At 42.3% G+C, this 23,091-nt stretch overlaps 1 protein-coding gene across 3 annotated transcripts in view; it reads right to left on the bottom strand.

Moving 5' to 3' along the window:
* Positions 1 to 23,091, bottom strand: part of LOC134344498 (disco-interacting protein 2 homolog C) — a 664,610-nt gene that overhangs the window by 336,319 nt on the left and 305,200 nt on the right. The gene's annotated exons all lie outside the window — the stretch shown is intronic.

The following is a 23,091-nucleotide window of genomic DNA, read 5'->3' as shown; positions in this document are numbered from 1 at the left end:
ATTCTTGATTAGTCAGGACATGAAGGGATACGGGGAGAAGGTGGGAGACTGGTACTGAGAGAGAAATGGGATCAGCCATGATAACATGGCAGAGCAGATTCAAGGGGACAAATGGCCTAATTCTGTTCCTATATCTTATGGTACAGGTAGGGTAGATGCCAGCAGGTTTATTCCACTGAGGTTGGGTGGGGGTCAAGGGTGAAAGTTGAAGCATTTAAGGGGAACATGAGGGGAAACTTATTCAGAGGGCAGTGAGTGTGTGGAATACGTTTCCAGTTCAATTTCAATGTTTGAGAGAAGATGGGACAGGTACATGGACAGCAGGGGAATGGAGGTCAATGGTTTGGGTGCAGGTTGATGGGACTAGGCAGTTTAAATAGTTTGGCATGGACTAGATGGGCCGAAGGGGTTCTTTCTCTGTTGTGACTTCTCTATGATTCTATGACTCTATGCACTGAAACAGAGATCGTGGGAATAATAAGTCCCCCCCCCACCCCGGTTAGTTTGTGCAGGATTTCAATGAGGCAGATCTTCTGCTGACCTCGAGGTCAAGTCAGGAGAACATAGACCATATTGTCTTTCAGTACAGTCCATCACTGCATTGTTTTATTGAGAAGGGTCGAGCACACAATAGGGCCTTACGATAACAAATTAAAGTACAAAGTCACCACCACAATTTTCAGCTGAAAGGCAAAAGATTTGAAAGGGGTCTGAGGGGCAACTTCTTGATGTAGAGTGGTGTGTATATGAAATAAGCTGCCAAAGGAAACGGCTGAGGTTGGTACTGTAACATTTAAAAGACATTTGATTAAGTACATGGATAAGAAATGTTTAGAGCGATTTGGGTCAAATGCTGCCAGATAGGGCTAGCTTACATGGGCACTTCGGTCAGCATGGACAAGATGGTTTCCATGCTGTAGTATTCTGTTCCTGCTGTGGTATTTATTATCACTGCGGATCTTTCAAGCACTAATCCCATATGCCTTGAATATTCTTAGTAATTGAATCTCCATAGTGCTCCAGAACGGAGATTTCCAAGAATGCACTATCATTGGAATGCACGAATCTCTTCTTGCCAAGAGGCCTAAACTGTTGGTTAAGATAGCCCCCTGGGAGGAAATTCCATCTCCTCATCTAGCAAGTTAATCCCCTGAAGAAGGTAGTCACCTGTTTCAGTGAGATCACTGAAACATCCCGTCGCTACCCATGAGGAGTTTGTTCGTGGGTTTCCTCCCACAGTCCAAAACCGTACTGGTTGGTAGGTTAATCGGTCATTGTAAATTGTCCCGTGACTGGGATTAAACCTGGAGATTGCTGGGTGGTGTGGTTCAAAGGGCTGGAAGGATTTATTCTGTGCTCTATCTCAGTAAGTAAAAAAATCACTGCTCCAGAGATTATAGGCTTAATCTCTTCTCACAATCTACAAAGGCTTGTACTACGTGTGCTCTGTTCTATGGAAAAAACAGCAGAGACCATTGGAGCAATACACAAGATGCTGGAGTAACTCAGCAGGTCAGGCAGCACCTACAGTCAACACTTCAGGTTCAGATACCCTTCAGATTCAGCAGAGACATAAAGCCTTGAAACTAAATTCTATATTTAAAATCAATTTCTTTAATAGTCATAGTCATACTTTATTGATCCCTGGGGAAATTGGTTTTCATTACAGTTGCACCATAAATAATAAATAGTAATAAAATCATAAATTGTTAAATAGTAATATGTAAATTATGCTAGTAAATTATGAAATAAGTCCAGGACCAGCCTATCGGCTCAGGGTGTCTGACCCTCCAAGGGAGGAGTTGTAAAGTTTGATGGCCACAGGCAGGAATGACTTCCTATGACGCTCTGTGCTGCATTTCAGTGGAATGAGTGTCTGGCTGAATGTACTCCCGTGCCCACCCAGTACATTATGTAGTGGATGGGAGACATTGTCTAAGATAACATTCAACTTGGACAGCAACCTCTTTTCAGACACCACCGTCAGAGAGTCCAGTTCCATCCCCACAACATCACTGGCCTTACGAATGAGTTGGTTGATTCTGTTGTTGTCTGCTACCCTCAACCTGCTGCCCCAGCATACAATAACAAACATGATCGCACTGGCCACCACAGACTCGTAGAACATCCTCAGCATCGTCTGGCAGATGTTAAAGGACCTCAGTCTCCTCAGGAAATAGAGATGGCTCTGACCCTTCTTGTAGACAGCCTCAGTGTTCTTTGACCAGTCCAGTTTATTGTCAATTCGTTTCCTCAGGTATTCGTAATCCTCCACCATGTCCACACTGACCCCCTGGATGGAAACAGGGGTCACCGGTACCCTAGCTCTCCTCAGGTCTGCCATCAGCTCCTTAGTGTTTTTCACATTAAGCTGCGGATAATTCTGCTCACACCATGTGACAAAGTTTCCTACCGTAGCCCTGTACTCAGCCTCAACTCCCTTGCTGATGCATCCAACTATGGCAGAGTCATCCGAAAACTTCTGAAGATGACAAGACTCTGTGTGGTAGTTGAAGTCCGAGGTGTAAATGGTGAAGAGAAAGGGAGACAAGACAGTCCCCTGTGGAGCCCCAGTGCTGCTAATCACTCTGTCGGACACACAGTGTTGCAAGCACACGTACTGTGGTCTGCCGGTCAGGTAATCAAGAATCCATGATGACAGGGATCTGACTTAACTGATTTTGAAACACAAACTCTCTATGGGATCAGCCAAATAACACACACAAAATGCTGGAGGAACTCAGCAGGCCAAGGCAGCATCTGGGAAAACAGTACAGTCGACATTTCGGGCCGACACCCTTTGTCAGGGGTCCTGTATCTGCAAATTTTTTTCTTGTTTGTGATGGGATTGGCCAGTCCAGCAGAGAGGAACTAAACTTTCTCCCCCGCCAAGCCCACTCTTCATAATTTTAGTTGTCAGTCTTAAGGCTGATTTATACTTGTGCATCAACTTGACGCCATAGTTACGGCGTCGCCACGAACCCTACACAGAGCCTACGCGGATCCCTATGCCATAGCCTGATGCGCACCTCTCCCAAAACGTAACTATGCGTCACAGCAACGCAGACCGCAAAACTGTGATTGGTCCGCCTGGTAGCATCGCATTTCCTCCTACGCTGCAATAGCTCCCCATTGGGCGACTGAAGGGCAGGGAAGGAACTCTGGCTGCAATGCTTTCCACAAAGCTTTACAGACCTCCAAAATTATGGAGGACACATTTTACTTTTACGAAAAAAGACGCTCGCTTTAAACTTGTTTACCCCGAGAAAGACTACCATGACCATGAAGCCTTGCACGGGCAGGTGTGTGTACGCATGCGCGACGTGCGCGAATTGCAGAGCGACGCAGACACACCAACACATGTTTAAATGCTCACAACGCGCATAGGCCACTTGCGTAGGTTATGGCGTCGAGTTGACGTACAAGTATAAATCAGCCTTTAGAGTCATAGATTGAAATGTTGCAGATTTTCTCAGTGCCAAAGGTTTCAAATTGATCTGATTAAAAAAAGGTAAAGAAATACTCACAGGCGTGAGAAAATCACACCTCCTTTACAGCCTGTCAAACTAACAAAGGTGGAAAGAGGAACAAAAAAGCGGGGGAAGTAGGAAGACCTATTCAAACTAAAGCTAAAATGCACAAAAACAATGAAACTGACAGCATGTCACAGAACATGAACGTTCACCTTTTTGAAAGGAAATAAATTTAACATAAAGTGTACTTTGCAGAAGTTCACTTAAGACACACAACAGCTGAACAATATAGCATTAAGCAAAATGGATTCCCGAACTAGTCATTGGACGGCATTGAGCAAGTGAGAATGCTTCTATACACAAACATTATTCACTCATTATACACTTGAATGATGTGCCAACACAACCCAAAGGGAAGAAATGAAACACACGGTAGAATTCATCAATAATAGAGAAAGGAAAATCATGCTTCCACAATTTATGCTTTCAAAGATTTATATCAGACTGCAAATCACTTCCGTAATAGGAAAGTTGAGCTGAGACACACGGGGGCCAGAGAAACTTACTGCAAATTATTAAACTGGAGAAATATAAACCCTTTGGACAATTTTGCTCAACAAAATTTGTGCTGGATTTTAAGATACTCCTAGTTTTTTATAGCACAAAATTTGTCAAATAAATCAAACGACTCTATTTTCTGAAGATTTTTCCGATTGCGAGGACTGCTGAGAAGATCATCAGGATATCTCTTCCACCCATCGAAGATATTCATCAGGAGCACTGTGTACATAGGGCCCTTTGATTTGTCAAGGATCATTCCCATCCATCTCACAGTTTCACTGATCCCCTACCATCAGGCAGGAAGTACCGTAGCATTAGGACAAGAACTCTTCGAATGGGAAACAGCTTCTTCTCCCAGGACGTGAGGCTACTGAACTCCCTGCCACCAACTAGGTCTCATCATGTATGAAGTGCCAGTAGCTTTATACTGTTTACTTTTTAACTTGTGTTGCATATGCACCTTATGCTGAATGTCAATCTTCTGGAATATATTTAATTATCTGTTAATTTATTTGGGATCATATTACTTTATGTGTTGTGTGTGAGTTACGTGTACTGTGTTGTGCAACTTGGTCTGGAAGAACATTTGTTTCGTTTCGCAGTAAACATTATGGTTGAATAACGACAAACTTGAACATGATTTGGTTGGGAATGAAATCTGCCATTAGCATAACTGGTGCAATAAACCATCATATGCTTCCACAAATCTGATGCAAAAAAGAGGCGAGGTGAAGTGCCAGTTTTATCCTAAATCCAATCTCACACGTTCAACGTTCACGACAGCTGATGGTACACAAGTATTTTCACAACAGGAGAGCTATTCTGGGTCGTACAGAACAGCAGAAGCCACACCGAGATGCAAGAACAGACTCAGTGAGTGCCACAGGGACAGCTGGCAGCCACACTGGGCCAAAGACAGAGCAACACATGGAACTCAGCAGCTCGGGCAGCATCTGCAAAGGGAGAGTCGACGTTCCAGGTCAAGGCCCTTCATCTGAACTGACAGAAAGAGGGGCCTTATTCCTCTACTTCTGAAAGAGGTTGGAGGGCAGGGTAAAGGAGGGGAGAGGGAGTCCCAAAGAGGCAGTAAACTGTCCCTTGGAATTCGCTGGATTTTATATTGATTATTGTCACGTGTAGATCGCAACATCAAAGTGTAAAGTGAAATGCATTGACTGTGTCAATGACCAACACAATTTAAAGATGTGTTGGGTGCTTCCAGCTTCGATATATCACACCCACAAGTTACTAACCCTTACCTATATGCCTTTGGAATGTTGGAGGAAACCAGAGCACCCGGAGGAAACCTATGCAGTCACGGGAAGAATGTATAAACTCTTTGCAAACACGATGGGAATTGAACCCCGATCACTGTGCTGCAAAGTATTTGCTACATCTGTAATTATTTAGAAAAATAACAGATGCTGGGATTTTGCCCAAGTAGAGATTTCTCCTGCTTTCACTTCTCTTTGCCTCTTCTTCTTAGAAAAACTTAAAGGGGCCATAAAAAGATTCAGATTGTTCTTGATGGTGTTAACTTCAACCTCTGAGTTAAAAGGTGACCGGTTTAATTCCTAATCCAGTGACAAAACACGAGGTTTATACTACAGTGCAGTACTGAAGGACAGCCACCATTGTTGAAAATTTTTCCTCAGATGATGCCATAATGTAAGGTCCTTTCAGGTGAAAGAAACATATCTTGGCCAATTTTTCCTCAGTTGATGCCTCAGTGCAAGGTCCTTTCAGGTGAAAGAAGCTTGTCTTGGCCAATAGCTAACACCTAAAAATATAACAGGGAAACATTGGCACAACAGCCAACTCCACACAGGCAGCATGTGAGGTCAGGTTTGAACTGGGTTACTGGAGCTCTGAGGCAGCAAGCTCTACTAGCCCATTTCATTGAAATGGACAGCTTGGGAAAGATCCATTCACCTCATCCTATAAAAGTTATACAAGCGAGCAAATGGGACTTGCTTAGATAGGTCTTGGTCAGCATGAGATTGGCCTGTTTCCATGCTAAGTCTCAATGATATCAGACTGCACCTGTGAGGAGAAGTAAACAGAGGGTTTTCAACCTGCAGTGTTGAATCTGTTTCTCTTTTAATGGATGCTGCCAGACCTGAGTGTTTCCAATATTTTTGTTCTTATTTCAGATATCTAGCATACGCATTTTTGAAACTTAACTGAAAGTAGTTTGATCACAGTATTTTAAACACACCAGCCATTACTTACTGGGGTTCCTAAGCAAGCCTATAACAAAGGGGAGAAGATTTTACAAGTATTGCCTTTCAAATATTTGCCAGTCCTGGAAAGATTTGTGTTTAGTAGATTGTACACATATTGAAGAATGAAGGTACATCAAAATGGGCTGAATCAAGCCAAAAACACGGTTTAAAAAAAAACCCATTGTGATCATTTGAGCCAGGCCAGGTCCTAGTTAGTTTATTTGGATTGGCATGATTGCATATGTGCTCACCTTCATTCACTGAGTTGATTCACAAACGTGTGAATGGAGGAGCACGTATCCTACGCAAAGCACTGGCAACCAAAGATTGGCTTAGAGCAGGATTTATTTAGTAAGAGCACAGAGACCAGTGGCTTCAATGAAAGATGGGGAGGAAGTAAATTGCATTAAATGCTCATTTATTCATTTAATTAGATAGAGGTACCATGTGGAACAGGCCCTTCTGATCCCAAAATAAAACAGCAGCCCACCTATGAAACACTAGCCACATTACAGGACAATTTACAATAACCAATTAACCTACTAACCGGTATGTCTTTGGACTGTGGGAGGAAACCTGAGCACCCGGAGGAAACCCATGCAGTCATGGGGAGAACATAGAAACTTCTTACTGACAGTGCTAGAATTGAACTCTGAAATCCGACGCCCTGAGCTGAAATAGTGTTACGCTGACCATTACACTACAGTGGCACCCCAAATGTGTAAAATAACAGCATTTCTGCTATTTACTAGCCTTATCTACTCCTAATGTACTTTGCTCCAAATATACCATGTAATCTGGCTAAAAGAGGCAAAATAAATGTTCTTTGAAGATAGAGATATGCAACATTGAGTTGGGTTGAGATTGATTTAGAAGTTTACAGGTGAATTACAAGGTTCTGGCTTCTTCCCCCTTCCTTTCCAGTCCTTAGCCAAGGTTTGACTGCTTATTCCTCTTCATAGATGCCATCTGGCCTGCTGAGTTCCTCCAGCATTTTGTGCATGTCGCTCTGGAGTTTCAGTACCTGCAGAATTACCTGTGTGTAAGCGAGTTCTAACCATGAGAGAGGTAAAGTCTCAATGTGGGTCTGCTCGCAGATTGACCAGAGACAGCTAATGAAATTGCAATGCCCCGGCTAACAAAATCAGAAGCACCCATTCAGCACTGGCATCTAAAGCTGCTCCAGTTGCAATCTACCTTGACGGTGAAATGGCCATCTTTCAATAATTACTTTTTTGGAAAGGAAGGGCAGAAAATTACATTTGCAATTTGAGGTGTGGTAGTGGAAGAATGGTGTGAGAGATGCAGGCTAGCAAGAACACCGAATGCAATACGACATATGGAACCAATTTAATATTACATAATTGAAACTAGGTATCAGTGCTAACGCTGTGTGACTAATGTGGATTCTAATTAACCCAGAACAGCAAATTTACTCTTGGCCTTATCTACATTACACATATAAGTCTCTAAGTATTGCAAGAGAATTTCTGATCAGGATTTCATTTATCAAATTAATCTCAAGCCAAGATGCCGCAGAATAATTAGTTTTCTGAATGAAAAGATGGTCTATTATTTATAAAGCTAACTTGTTTCTGTTGCAAAAGCAGATTCTTTTTTTGAACATGGAATCAGAATAAATATTGAAAAAACATCATTTCTTTGATCAGTTTACTATGATTAATTAATAAAATGGGAACTACTCGTAATTAACCCAAAAGAAATTCTAACAAGTGGTTTTAATTAATGCATCTTCAGAATTCTTAAGCAGTTATTTCTGAAGCTGCTGTTCTGTTCTGTACTATCGAACTGTAGATAGCTGTCCTATCATAAACCATGTGTTTCTGGAAAGGTTTTCAATCATTTCCACAAATAACTTGGGATCCACCAGCAAAACTTTCCCATTATATCCACACGACCAGGTTATGCAATCTAGGGAATTACAAACCATTTGAGAACTTCGACTACAAATACATTTGACAAAAAAAGACCACAATACATAGGAGCCTAATGAGGACTTGCAGCCCATCAAGTCTGCTTTGCCATTCAATCATGGCTGATTTATTATCCCTCTCAACCCCATTCTCTTGCCTTCTCCCTGTAACCTTATTCATCAAGAACCTATCAACCTCTGCTTTAAATATACCCAATTTACTCGGCCTCCACAGTTGTCTGTGGCGATGAATTTCACAGATTCATCACCCTCCAGCTGAAGAAATTACTCTTCACTTCTATTCTAAAGGGATGTCCCTATGTTCTGAGGCTGTGTCCTCTGATCCTAGACTCTCCTACAACTCTGAAATTCTTCAATTCTCAGAGTAGAAACTGAGAAAGAAAGGCAGCATGATCATTAACTGCCAAATCCCACCTCCCCCAAAAGAAACAGAAAAGGCACATCGACCCCCAAATGCCTCCTCCCGCACAAATACTGAACAAAACTCATCAGGCACAACGACCCCCAAAACCCCCTACCTGCAGAAAAACAAAACAAAAGTGGATCAGGCACATCGATCCCCAAATGCCTCTACCCAAACAAAAAACAAAAGTGGATCAGGCACATCGATCCCCAAATGCCTCTACCCAAACAAAAAACAAAAGTGGATCAGGCACATCGATCCCCAAATGCCCCTCCCTGCACAAAAACAACAAGAAGATCGTCAAAAAACACAGAATATAAAAAAACTAACCGAGAGTCTATAGTCCAAGTCCACTACCAAAACTCTGAAAAAACCTGGGCAATACTCTCTGGGCACAGTGGCAGGCTCTCCCCTCTCTAGTACATAGCAACCGATTTAAAGGCAGGTAGCCGGCACTCACGCCCAGCACTGGCTTCGACGTTTCAATCTCCCTTGCGCTTTAATTGCCGAACAATGGAAGCTTTAATAGGTGAAATGGTGCCAAACATCAGCTTGCACTTCGTCCTGCAGCCACAAGGTTCACTCACGCTGCCTCTGTCTCCTGGAATCCTCTCAGAGATAGCAGTGCGCTGAAGCACTCAAATGATCTCCAAACTTCTGCATTCGCCTTGTTGCTTCAATTGCCTTTATTGCTTTAATCAGCGAACAACGGAAGCGATAATCAGTGAAATGGGGTCTAACATCAGCTTGCACTTCGTCCCGCAGCCTTCCCGCCACTGCCTCTGCCTCCCAGAATCTTCTCGGAGACTGCAGAGCGCTGGAACACCCAAATGATCTCCAAACAGTAAAACATGGGCTCCAACAGTTCCAGAATCCCATCCAAGTCGAGAAACAAATGTAAAAGACATAAAAAAAGACATGTCCACTCTATCTCGGCCTTTCAGTAATCAGTAGGTTTCAATGACATCCCCCCACCACCTATTCTTCTAAAGTCCAGTGAGGACAGACCCAGAGCTATCAAATGTTCCTCATATGTTAACTCTTTCATACCCAGGATAACTCTTGTAAATCTCCTCTGGACCCTCTCCAATGTCAGCACATTCCTTCTTAACTATGAGGCCCATAACTGGTTACAGTACTCCAATTGTGGTGAGAATAATCTTCCTTCAGGAAACTTTTCACAATACTTCTATTACATCGTCAGTGAATTCATGCTCTGGCGGCCAGGTAATCATCGTTCATCTGTAAGTGTCAAAGTCCCTCTCGTCAAAAGCGAACAATGTATATCTATATCTACCAACAAGAAAAACACACCAAAGCAGCTGGAGGAACTCAGCAGGTCAGGCAGCATCTATGGAGAGATTTTGGGCTGAGACCCGTCATCAGGACTTGCCTGACTGTTCATTTCCCTTCATGTATGCTGCCTGACCTGCTGAGTTCCCCTAACTGCTCTTTGTGTGTTGCTCTAGATTTCCAGCAGCTTTTGTCTCTGCACAAGAATTGTTTTACCTTTTTTAATAGGGGAAAGAAATGGGGTTCCTCCAAGATCTCACACCAGCATGAAATTCACGTGTGTTCCAGCAAAGTTTAGAAGCATGGTCACCGATCTTGAGAAGATGATAAAGAATTTCTACTCTGCAAAGGCAGTGAATCTCTGGAACCCTCCACCCCCGAGAGCAATGAAGGAAGAAACATTGGATATATTCAAGACTGAGAGAGATAGATGTTTAGCCTTGGGCGTTAAAGTTTAACGGGGAACATGCAACAAAAAGTGGGGCCAAAGCCAAGGTCAGATCAGTAATGATCTTACTGAATGGAAGAGCCAGCTCAAGTTCCATTTGACCTACGCCTACTCCTCTCTCTTGTGTTCTTAAGGATACAGATAAGTGGAACAAAGAAACTTCAGACTGAAACAAGAGATTCTGCAGATGCTGGAAATCTTGAGTAACACACAGAGAATGCTGGAAAAACTCAGTAAATCAAGCGGCATCTACGGAAGGAAATAAACAGTCCTGGCTCAAAACATCAATTGTTTACTTCTCTCTGTAGATGCTGCCTGACTTGCTGAGTTGCTCCAGCATTTGGTGTGTGTAAATTCAGCTTAATCTTTCTCTGGGTTGAAATAGATGATGTCAGGCTCAGCAGTTAAGTTGTGTCATAGACATTGTGGTGCGTGGGAGGAAAGGGGGGATGGGGACCAAGTGAAACACTGGGACTGATATTTCTGACTGTCCTTGGCTGATATATCCAGCAGTGTGAAATACACACAATCAGGAAGTGTGCAAGTACAATTAAGGTGCATTTCTCTGCAACTGGATCCTGGACTTCCTCATCGGGAGAGCATAGCCAGTCCAGATGAGAAATAACACTTCCTCCTCGCTGACAACCAATACTGGTGCACCTCACATTACTACCATCAGAGAGGAGACACGGGAGCCTGAATGGTAGCACAGCAGATAGCATGACGCCATTACATCTTGGGGTGTTGGAGTTCAGAGTTGAATTCCAGTGTCCTCTGCAAGTAGTCTACACGTCCTCCCCATGGAACATATTTTGTCTTCTCCAGGTGCTCCAGTTTCTCCAACAGTCCAAAGACGACTGGTTAGTAGGTTAATTGGTTATTGTAAATTGTCCCATGATTTGGCAAGGGTTAAGTCGGGGTTTTGCTGGGCGGCATGGCTCAAAGGGCAAGAAGGGCCTATTTCCCACTGTATCTCAATAAATACATAAATACACACACTCAGTATTTTAGGAACAGATTCCTCCTCTCAGTCATCGGTTTTCTGAATGGACAATGATCATTGAACTACCTCACTATTTTTGCTCACTTTTTGCACCATATATGTTTTTTCATACCCCTTTTGGGTGATGTGTATGTGTGTTTTTCCCTCAGTCTCGGGTCTTCTCCCAGAGGTCTGCCAGCTTGAGGGTTCAGTGCAGTACTCTTGCTGTTCCCAGTAGTGCCCTCTTACGGACCAAGACCCTAGGTGTTGTTCCCGGGATTTGTTGGAGCCACTCTCCCAGTCCGGGTGTCACAGCTCCAAGTGCTCCTTTCACTGCCGGGATTACTCTGGCTTTAACCTTCCACATCCTTTCCATCTGCTCTTTCAAGCACTGGTATTTCTCCAGCTTCTCATATTGTTTCTTCCTGACGTTACTGTCATTCGGGATTGCTATTGCTTTCTTCTGTTCCTTGTCCAGTAATACTATGTCTGGTTGGTTGTCCAGTATTACTATGTCTGGTTGGTTGTCCAGTATTACTATGTCTGGTTGGTTGTCCAGTACCTGTTTATCAGTCTGTATTTGGACCTTTTGAGAGGATCTGATGACGCACCTGAACTCTGAGAACATGTGCCAAGCAACTGGCGGGAGTGTTCAAGGACATAAAAAATAAGGTTCAAAGGTTCAGTTATTATCAAAGTATGTAACTCTGAAATTCTTCTTCTCCAGATAGCCACGAAACCAAGAAAGAAAACAACAGCAGCACAATCATCAACCACGAAATCTCTCCTACCTGCACAAAAAAGTGAACAAAAATGGAATAGGCACATCAACCCCCAAATCCCCCACCTCCGCACACAAAAGAACCAGAAAGATCGGGGGGAAACACAGAATATAAAAACTGTAAGATTAGAAAATAGTCTATGGTCCAAGTCCATATCCAGAATGCAGAAAACCTGAGTAACATTCTCTGGGCATATCAGTAGGCCTTTCCCTCTCTAGCAGTGAGAGATCTCACCAGCGATCCAAAAGCAATCTCCTCTCTCCGGCAGAAGAGTGATCCCTCAGCAGGATGTGAAAGGCAGGCAGCCGACGCTCTCCTTCCACACTCGCCTCTATGATTCAATCTCCCTCGTCACCTTAATTGGTGAACAATAGAAGCTTAAATTGGTGAAATGGAGTCGAACACCAGCTGACACCCTGCCCCACAGCTTTCTCGCCATGAGGTTCCCGCACCTTGGCCTCTCAGAATCCCCTCAGAGGTTGCAAAGTGCTGAAACACCCAAACAATCTCCAAACTGCAAATCACAGGCTCCAACAGTTCCAGAACCACATTCAAGGTGAAAAACAGACGTAAAAGACATAAGAGAAGTGAAATATATTGTTTCATGACCTATCCAGAAGATGGTGACCAAAGGAACGTTGTACGCAGGTGCCATCTTGACTGGGAGTTCGTCAATTATCCTCCGTCTCTCACTGCTGCAGTCTGAGGCTCCCACCTACTTCAAAAGGGCGACAATCATACCAGTGCCCAGGAAGAGCACGGTGGGCTGCCTTAACAACTATTACCCAGTCGCACTCACATCAACTCTGATAAAGTGCTTTAAGAGGTTGGTCATGGCTAGAGTCAACTCCTGCCTGAGCAAGGATCTGGACCCACTGTCACCACAGTAAGTCCACAATGGATGCAATCTTACTGGCTTGCCGCTCAGCCTCGGATCACCTGGACATTAGTAATACAGGTTGAGTACCCCTTATCTGAAATTCCAAAATCTGTAAGACTCCAAAATCTGAACTATTTTTGAGCACTGGCATGACCTCACAAATGGAAAATTCCACAAGGTGCTAGGAAGGTTCCCAGGTGCTGCACAGGTCTTTGAGTGTCAGAGATAGTTCTGAGAAGTAACCTCACATACTGTTTGTAATTAGCAGAAGTTAAGGAAAAATAGAAAAACCACATAAAGAGAAAAATGAAGATCTTAACATGTATTGAAAGAGCGGATCCGTCAGTGTTGGAGTGAACATATGCCGCTTAATGGTATGCTGATCACAAAACAAGCAAAAATCTATCACGACAAACTGAAAATTGAAGGCAATTGTGAATATTCAGCAAGCTGGTTGCAGAAATTTCAGAAAAGGCACGGCATTAAATTTTTAAAGATTTACAAACTTTTAAAGATAAAGCTTCTGCTGATCACGAAGCGGCAGGGAAATTCATTGATAACTTTGCAAAGATTGTCGCTGATGAAAATCTAACACCAGAACATGTCGTTTTATACTTTTCATAAAAGGTAAAACACAAATACGGTGTTCTGTAAACTTTTAATCAAAACACAGCATTGAAAGTGGAGACTGAAAGCCTGCTGTAGTTTGTTGTTGATTCAGGTATTCTCCCCATGCTGTCGTGCTGCTTTTGTTACTCTGCACACATTCTAATTTCATTATATTAATGATGTGATAAATTTTACTGTTAAGTACATATGTGTGATAAACAAGTGTACAACAAAGATTGCTTACTGGTAGAACTTAAGTTCAGAGTTGAAGATGATGGCAATCCCAACCTATCTCATTACATTAGAATTAGAATTAATTTAAATCTTACATCCAGCCCACAACATGAGGGAGTAAAAACCTTCACATTATGACTCTGTTGCAATGTACAGACATGTGAATTTAAAAGTCTAATGGCTTGTAGAAAGAGGCTGTCCTGTAGCCTATCGGTCCTGGCTTTAATGCTGCAGTAGAGTTGGCCAGACGGAAGCAGCTGAACCACAGTTTATGGTTGGGGTGAATGTTGTCCCGATGATCTTCCAGGCCTTCTTTCTGCACCTGCCACTATAAATGTCCTCAACGTAGGGAAGGTCATATCCACAGATGCGCTGGGCTGTCCGTACCACTCTCCGCAGTGCCCAGTTAACAAGGTTGGTGCAGTTGCCCTACCAGGTGGGTAATACAGCCAATCAGGATGCTCTCAATGGTGCCCCTGGAGAAGGTCTTGAGGATCTGGGGCTCATGCCAAACCTCTTCAGTTGCCTGAGAGGGAAGAGATGCTGTTGTGCTTTTTTTTTTAACCACACAGCTGGTGTGTACAGTCCAGGTGAGAACACTGGTGATGTGTATACCGAGGAACTTGAAACTACTCATCCTCTCAAATGCAGACCCATTGATGTTGATCGGACCGAGCCTGTCTCTGTTCATCCTGTAATCCACAATCAGCTCTTTTGTTTTTTGGACATTGAGGGAGAAGTTGTTACCCTGGCACTACTGTGTCAGGGTGTCAATCTCTTCTCTGTCGGCTGTCTCATTACAGCGAGAAGCAAGACCGATCAAAGTCGCATCAACTGTGAATTTGATCAGCAGATTGGAGCTGTGTGTGGCAGTACAGTCGTGGGTGTAAAGGGAGTAGAGAAGGGGACACAGAATGCAACCCTGAGGTCAATTCCAATTTCTGCAAATGGATCCTTGACAAAAAAGTCCAAAACCTGGGCCTCTGTACCTCCCTCTGCAAATGGATCCTTGACATGGTCACCAGGAGACCCACAGTCTGTGGAGATTGGAAATAACATCTCCTCCTCACTGACAGTCAACACTGGTGCACCTCAAGGATGTGTGTTTTGCCCGCTGCTCTACTCTCTCTTACCCAGACTTTGAACGTACAGCACAGAAAGCCAGAGCTTTAACTCCTCCACATACCTGTCCTTAAACCATAAACTGACCTATAACGGCCTGACATCCATGTCCCTAAGCCTTAACATGACCCATTACTCCCCTCCCTGTCCCCAAAACTATCCTTATGAACTTAGAAGCGATCAAGTCTGAGTCATACTGCCAAATGAAATTATAATTAGTGTAATTGTTTTTTCTAAAATGGTTAAATGTTAAGAATGAGGTTGTCAATTATTTTTGATGTATTCTCATTGGAAAAGTAGACCCCCAAAGATGAGAATGAATGCAAGTTTATAGAAAGTATATTCAAGATAACGATTAACAAATATTTGCACTATAGTGGAATCAAGGGGTATAGAGAGAATGTGGAAAAGCGATGGAGACCCAGACTGAATCAGCCAGGGCTTTTCTGAATAGCAAGGCAGAGGCAAGGGGCCAATGGGCCTATTGCTCCTGGCAACATCCTGGAGGGACTCAGCATTTATGGAGAGAAAAACAACAGGCAATAAAGCAGGGTAAAACAATGAGTCCTGATACAGGGTTTCAACCCAAAACTCCACAATTCCCATACAGACACTGCTCATCCCAGTGATGTCCCAGTAGATTAGTTGTTTCACCATGTTCCAGCATCTACAGTATCTTTTTGTCTTATGTTCTCATACTTGAATTTTCAGAATTACATCCCTATGCATGGAAATGAATGATAGAAATTGAAAATGTATTTCTCACAGTTTGCTGTTTATGGCAAGGGCATTAAATGCAGACTTCATAATCAAAGATTCAATTTGAGAAATATTAGATACTGAAAACATTATGCATGTGGATGTATTATGCCCTGTGGCATGAACAGAATGAGGATTATATCATCCGCGGATTCAGTACAATTCTTCCCCTTTGCTTTCTGATCTTGCTTAGAAAACATGGATAAATATTAGCAGCTATTATGCATTTCTTATTCCTCCAGAACCAAGGAGGCAGTTGACAGCCACCCTCAAACTGCTTTAGTCATGGATTGGCCAAAGCGAGCAAAGACAGCAGGTTTAGAATATGTAAACGAAAAGCTCCAAGCTATTTGGCCCTTCAAGCCTGTTCTTCCATTCAACTTGATCTGAGCTTCCAACTTCCATACCTTGTGCAGGCTTTTACCCCCATATCCCTCAAGGATATCTCCAAAGGATATGTCCCCCAAAGGCCATATGCAAATCAGATGGGGTTTAGGCAACAATCTAGTAATTTCAATAATACTGTTCTTGGAACAAAATCAAAAATAGATGAGATGGGTATAAAGGAACCAAAGTAACAATTTGAAAATGTAACTTTTTCTAACCTTCTTTAGTCAAGTTTCCTGCACATGGAGCCAAATATCCTACTCCAGCTTCCATCTCTTACAATTTTATTTAGTTAAAGATAGATTTACATTTTCTGACCTACCGCTGGGAGCGAAAGGCTTACATTGCTGTGGAGACTACCCTCCAAAGGTACTGTACTTAAATAACAATCAAGCATTTTCTAACAAATGATAATATATATTTGTTGAGCGTTGGGTATTTTCTTGAACGAGTTCCATGGTGTTTCTTTGTTTCGTGGCTATGGGAGTTGTATTCTGTATACATACTTCGATAATAAATGTATTCTGAATCGTTTTAAAGGGTAATATAAATGCAAATTCTCTCATTTACTAAAAGGCAAAAAGAAAACAATGTATTGCAACCCATTGAAGGATCCTGGTAGCAAGTGCTAACCTGAAAGTAACTGTTAAATAGAATAAGAACTGGCTTCTTTAACGTCAATACCAAATGAGTATTTATTGTATTTCTGAAGCTCTGGCCAACAGTAATGATTTTAAGATCATATTTTTCCACTAATGCTGATGCTTTTAAATATCTCTTCCTTAGTAAGCTGCAAAATGTCAGGCCTGAGAGGCTGAGAAGACTGTGCCATGTGAAAAAAACTTAATTACTTAATCACTTAATTAACAACTTGAAAACATGTTTGGACAAAACAAACATGTAAAATATAACCAGTTCTAAAAACATTCTTTTTTTTTAAAGACAAAATATACTAGCTGTCTTGTCAAACTTCAATTTTTAAATTCAGGTTGTTAGAGGATCAAAGATGTCGTTACAATGTGGAACCAGTGATAAACTAAAGCACCAGGGTAAACCTTACACCGAACAAAAAAAAACCCAAATCAGCTTCATCCCTAACATATATATACAAATCCTCATCTTCCATATCATGCTAGTTGCTGAAGCTGTAAATAATCTCCAAATAAATAACCAGATTTCCATAAAAAGCTGGATACTCCTGGCAGAGCAGACTGCAGCAGTAGAGGTCTTCACTTCAGATTTATAGCATCAGCAGTGATTCACTCCTGCTTTTTATACCAGAAAATGATCCACTACCCGATGCATCAATTAACCAGCAAATCCCTGCATTGCTGCAGCCATTGTCGCTGTGGCCCAGAAAGGACTGCACAGTCAGTAAGCCAGCAGAGGTCAAGATGGAACTCCGGGTTAGAGATTACCTTTGAAGAAACAGGAGCTACATCAGAGGCCATTGAGAGTTTAACAGTGGGAGGGAACTATAAGAAACCTCTAGTGTCCTTTCTTTTCCTCCTTGATTATATACTGACACAGAGGGCAACCATGAGGCCATCACACCCTGGTTGGTCCCCAGTAGGACAATCTCGTTCACCTAGAACACAGAACAGGCCTGTGGTAAACCATGTATATATGTTGTAACTCGGTTACCTGTCTGGACACACCCCTCTGCTGACTGCCCCTGTGGCTCCTCCCACAGAGTCCTGTATAAAGGTGTTCGCCTTGCCCCTCCCCCTCAGTCCGGGGGCAGACACTCACTGTGGAGGTTGTATTGTACAGCGAATAAAAGCCTTTCAGTATTTTTACCAAACCTCAGTCTTTTGGAGTAATTGAAGGTGCTTCAGGGCCCTTTAGTCCACAATGTTGTACCAAGTTAATTAAGCTCATGACACCAAATCTCTTCTCCCTTCACGTGGTCAGAATCCCATTCATATTAAGTGTTGGTCCAGCTCTCATCCAGGTACACCACACTCCTGACCTGTACCTTACTGATGGTGGAGAGGGTCTGGGGTGTCAGGGTGTGTCGTGGTACAATGTGCCCCATCTGCAAAAGGCACTACAGTTAAAACTCTGAAACAAAAAAGACAAGGGAATTAGGCACTTGGGGAACACAACCAACTCAGGATCCCATCCAAGTCTCATCTCACTAGTCCTTTGTCATCACTGAGTCTCAATCCTAGAACCACTGCCCCAAATGCACTTAGGGATCATCTACACCAAATGGACTGCAGAAGTTCAAAGTGCCAGCTCACCAGTACGTCGTCAAGGAAAAGTAAGAATAGCCAAGAGATGCTGACTTTGCCAGCAAAGTCCCAATCCTGAAACCTGAATTAAAAAGAAACTCCACTGGGTCAGGCAACAGAGATATTATTCAAAATGTTCTTTTTGACCCTGATCCTAAAATGACTGAGTGCAGCTACAAAGGCATAAAGCTTTTAGAGCCAATTCTCCTGAAAGAATACTGACAATGAATCATCAGGGACGAAAATATGGTCAGCCTGGTGGAAAGGTCCACCATCTTGGACTCAGCCTCATGGTACTGACTTTTGAGTTATTAACTTAGGATCATGGGCCTTTGAACATTCGTTTCTTCTTCAAAAAAGCTGGAGGATGAGGTAGAAGGAACATTGGAAATGAGGCATTACTACTGGTTCTGGTCCCCCATTGACAGAAATAAATTAATCTTTAACTAACTTTCACAAGCGCTTGCTACGTGGAAAGATCAGCGAGGTTTGGCTCAGAGTAAGCTCTCATTCACTGGCAAAGGAAAGTAGTCAGCCAATACTTACTGTCTAGACATACTAATGATGAATTATCTCCTGGGCAAGGCATCAAAATCTGCCAGGATTCCATAAAACTATACTCTGATAGTACCTTCCGAAGTGGAGGAAGGGTTACAAAGACAAAGGGTGACAGGTATGGAGAGAATGCTGTCTGGTTAACAAATATTCTTTCGGTCATTTCATACAGTCAAGTAGAATATACAGCACAGATTCCACACTAAACCAGATTTAGTACAGAATTAGCAGTGAAAAATCCAAAGGCTGGCAGAAGAAACCACAAAAGTGGAAGAGATGATTGGGTCTGACTAGAAAGGAGGTATCAGTAAGGACCCAGTTCTCAGCATTACACAGGTCAATCCCTTCCATTGCTCTCAGCAGAATTAGCCCCCTGCCTGAAGCATCTTCATCATTTCCTGGCCACATACACACAAATTTGCAATGGTTTTACCCATATTCCAGCAAAAGATAGCAAAGGAATACCATAAAGAAATATAATTACCCAAGTTTAATGAAGATGAATAAATAATTTGCACAATCTAGATGCTGAAATTTCCACCTAACTCTCCATGTACCATACAAATCACTGGAAGAACTCAGCAGGTCAGGCAGCACCTAAGGAAGGAAATGGTCAGTCAATGCTTTGGGTCGAGACCCTTCATCTGACTAGATGAAGTGCTAATCAAGTGGGTTGCCACCACAAGAACATGGCGTCAAACTTCTTGTGAGTTGTTGTTACTGTGCAACTAGAGAGTACTCCATCACACTCCTAATTTGTACTTGGTAGATGGTGTGTCACAATCTCGGTCACTCATCACTGGATACCCAGCTTCTGTACAACTCTTGTAGAATGGTATCTATGAGGCTGATCCAATTTAGTGTCTGATCATAGGGACGCAAAAGTGTTGATGGAGAGGGACTCAGAGATGGTAATGTTAATGAATGTCAAGAGTAGGCAGTTGGACTTCTGGTTGGAGGTGATTATTGCGTCACACTTTTCACTCGCAGTCTATCAGCTCGTGCCTGAAGAAGGTTCATTCTTATGAAAAACAAGAAAATCAAGCAATCCATGACAAGTTTGCTGTTAATTGTACATTTAAGAAATATTTTAACGCTTGCATCCTAACATTGAAGCGTAAAGCTACAATTTTCAAGTGAGATGGCTCAGAGGCCAAATGTTGGGCAGGAACATATCTTCATATCTTGTAACCAAACACTCATGTGAAAGTCAGACGTACAACAAGGTGCTGTTCTGAACAGCCTCTGTAACACCGGCAGCTCTTAAGCTTTCACATCGAAAGATTGGATAATAAAACACAACCTCAATTAAGAAAACAACAGGAATTCTGCAGATGCTGGAAATTCAAGCAACACACATCAAAGTTGCTGGTGAACGCAGCAGGCCAGGCAACATCTATAGGATCTACAGGTCCTGACGAAGGGTCTCGGCCTGAAACGTCGACTGCGCCTCTTCCTATAGATGCTGCCTGGCCTGCTGCGTTCACCAGCAACTTTGATGTGTGTTGCCTCAATTAAGAAGCTACTTAGATACTTTAAACACTATTGCACCAAGGAATTCTCCAAGCTGCTGTCGACTTAAAATAAAATTTGTTTCGGTATTATTTTATGACAAACATTTTTTCCCTACACTATTTTTTTGAAGTTTCTTCACACTGAATATTCTTGAATCCCTTCAGCTTTGCTCAGTTGCTGATTGGCTATCAACAAATGGCTAACCACTTGCTGATTGGCTATCATCAAATGGCTAACCACTTGCTGATTGGCTATCATCAAGTGGCTAACCAATTGCTGATTCGCTATCACCAAGTGGCTAACCACTTGGCTTTCCCTTTCTTCCATGATCAAACACACCACAAGCCATCCACTCTAAAGGTGTGTGTGTGTGTGTGTAAAACACTTGTGCACGTTTATATGTGTGTACACGTGTGCATACATGTAAATGACAACTATTTCATTCCCTTTTTGCAAGGAGGATTAGACGACCAATCCAAAATACCACCAATAACTACAAACGTTTGTATTTACCCACGGCCAGAACTCTTGAACTTTCTCGAAGGTCCGAGCTCACGGAAACACCACTATCTGCAAATCCCCTCCAGTCGCACACCATGCTGACTTAGAAATACATCACCATCCCTACGTTCCTGCTATCCAGCTGTTCCACAGGGAGTTCAGAGGCAGTGTGCCAGCTTCCCAGCAGTCACCTAATACCACAACTTCATTGACCCCATTCCCTTCCAGGGACCGAGAGAAAGAGACGTTTCAACTGGTTATGGTTTCAAACAAAATTGAGTTGACCTAAAAAGTATTTATTTTCTTTATGCACTTAAAAAGAATTTCAATAGTATGATTAAAGTTTAGTCAAACTCTTTCCAATGTTTTTCTATTTTGGTGACATTTGGCAAAATTCCAGCTCCTTGGCAGTTGTGCCAGCCAGTAGCAAAGATGAATACTGCAGACGCAGGAAATCTGAAATAAAATCTGAAGGTGCCAGAAATACTCAGCAGATCAGGTTGCAGAAATCTGTTCCTTTTTAAAATTATTTTAAGAAAGTATTTAGGAAACATTGCATCTTTAATGGTTCGACTACACTAATGTCTGCTTTTGTACTGTTTTCTCCTCACTGTCTAGCCTAATTCATCAGTAATTTATATTGTGTGGGTTGCCTGTACTGTACCTATGTGCCTGTGATGCTGCTGCAACCAGGTTTTCATTGTACCCCGTTCCTCTCCGTATATGACAATGCACCCAATTTGACTTAACCAAAGGTCCTGTCTGTACCAGAGATTCCAGTTTTCTTGGCTCCACTCAGCCAAAATCCTCCTGACATTATTGGTCCAACTGCACCAAAGCTAGAACTGAATTACTTAAAAGCAGGGCTCTTGCCAAAAACAGGAGATTCTAAATCCCAGGGACGTGTTGAGAGGCTTCATCAGTGGATGAACAGAAGAGAGGAAGATGGTGGGAGGAAGTCAAGTCGTTTATTGTCATTTAACTATATACATGTATATAACATATATAACCATATAATGTATATAGAAACAAGACAATGTTTCTCCGAACCAGGGTGTAAAGCACAATAGTACACATAACACAGATGGAAGTACTCTGACACTACTACACATTTCCAATCAGAATTCCCTCAGTATAGCACTCAGACCTTGACCTTGATTAAATGCTCGGGTCCCTGGAGCTACACTTGAATTTACAGCCTTCGGATTCAGATGAAGGAACACTGACCACAGCTGACAAAAGCCAAACTCAACGTTTTGTCAAAATGCCAAATGTACTTAATTTAGATTCTTGTACTAACTAATTAGCTGTAATTGGTAGTTCTTGTGTTGACGAATACAAAATACAAAAAAGGTATTGCTTTCTGGAATATTTCAATTCCCAGCTGGCAATCTATGTAAAGCACAAACTACAAATAAAAAAGAATGCCCATTATTGACAAATTTCACATTCTTAACTGGTTGAGGAACAAAAAATAGCTTTTAAGCAACATTGTTGGCTTTTCTGATTATGCCATTTAGCTGATATAAAAGCTGGGAAAATGTGTGGAAAGCTAATCTGCATGACTTTTGCAACAATTTATATTTAAAATTAGATTATTTTATTATTTATTTGTGGTAATATTACTTTATATGTTACGTGAGTGAGCTGTATGTGCTGTATTGTGCACATTGGTCAGAAAGAACATTGTTTCATTTGGCCGTATACATGTATAAACTCAAACTTGAACTTGAGTTTATAATTAATATATCTGACCTTCCAGAGTACATAACCAGTTCAGAATCAGGCAGTACTCCTGGGTCACAAAAGACTGGAAATATTGGAATATAGAGCAAAATAAAAACAAAATATGGGCGTTCTCAGCAGGTCAGGCAGCATCTGTGGAGGCAAAGAGGCAGTTGAAGTTATGTGTCAAGACCCTGCATCTGGACTGAGAGCTTAAAGGGAAGATAGCCAATATAAAATGGGGTGAGATGGGGCAGGTAGGTGGCAACAGATGAGATGGGGAGGGTGTGTTGATGGGCAGATAGGGCCAAATAGAGAAGGGGATGTTATAAACAAGAGAAAATCTGCAGATACTGGAAATCTGAACTAAAGGGTTTTGGCCCAAAATGTTGACTGTACTTTTTTTCCCCCCATCGATGCTGCCTGGCCTGTTGAGTTCCTCCAGC

The sequence above is a fragment of the Mobula hypostoma genome, chromosome 3 (genome assembly GCF_963921235.1).
Source record: "Mobula hypostoma chromosome 3, sMobHyp1.1, whole genome shotgun sequence".
Classification (NCBI taxonomy): Eukaryota; Metazoa; Chordata; class Chondrichthyes; order Myliobatiformes; family Myliobatidae; genus Mobula; species Mobula hypostoma.
This window is presented reverse-complemented; position numbering and strand designations above follow the sequence as displayed.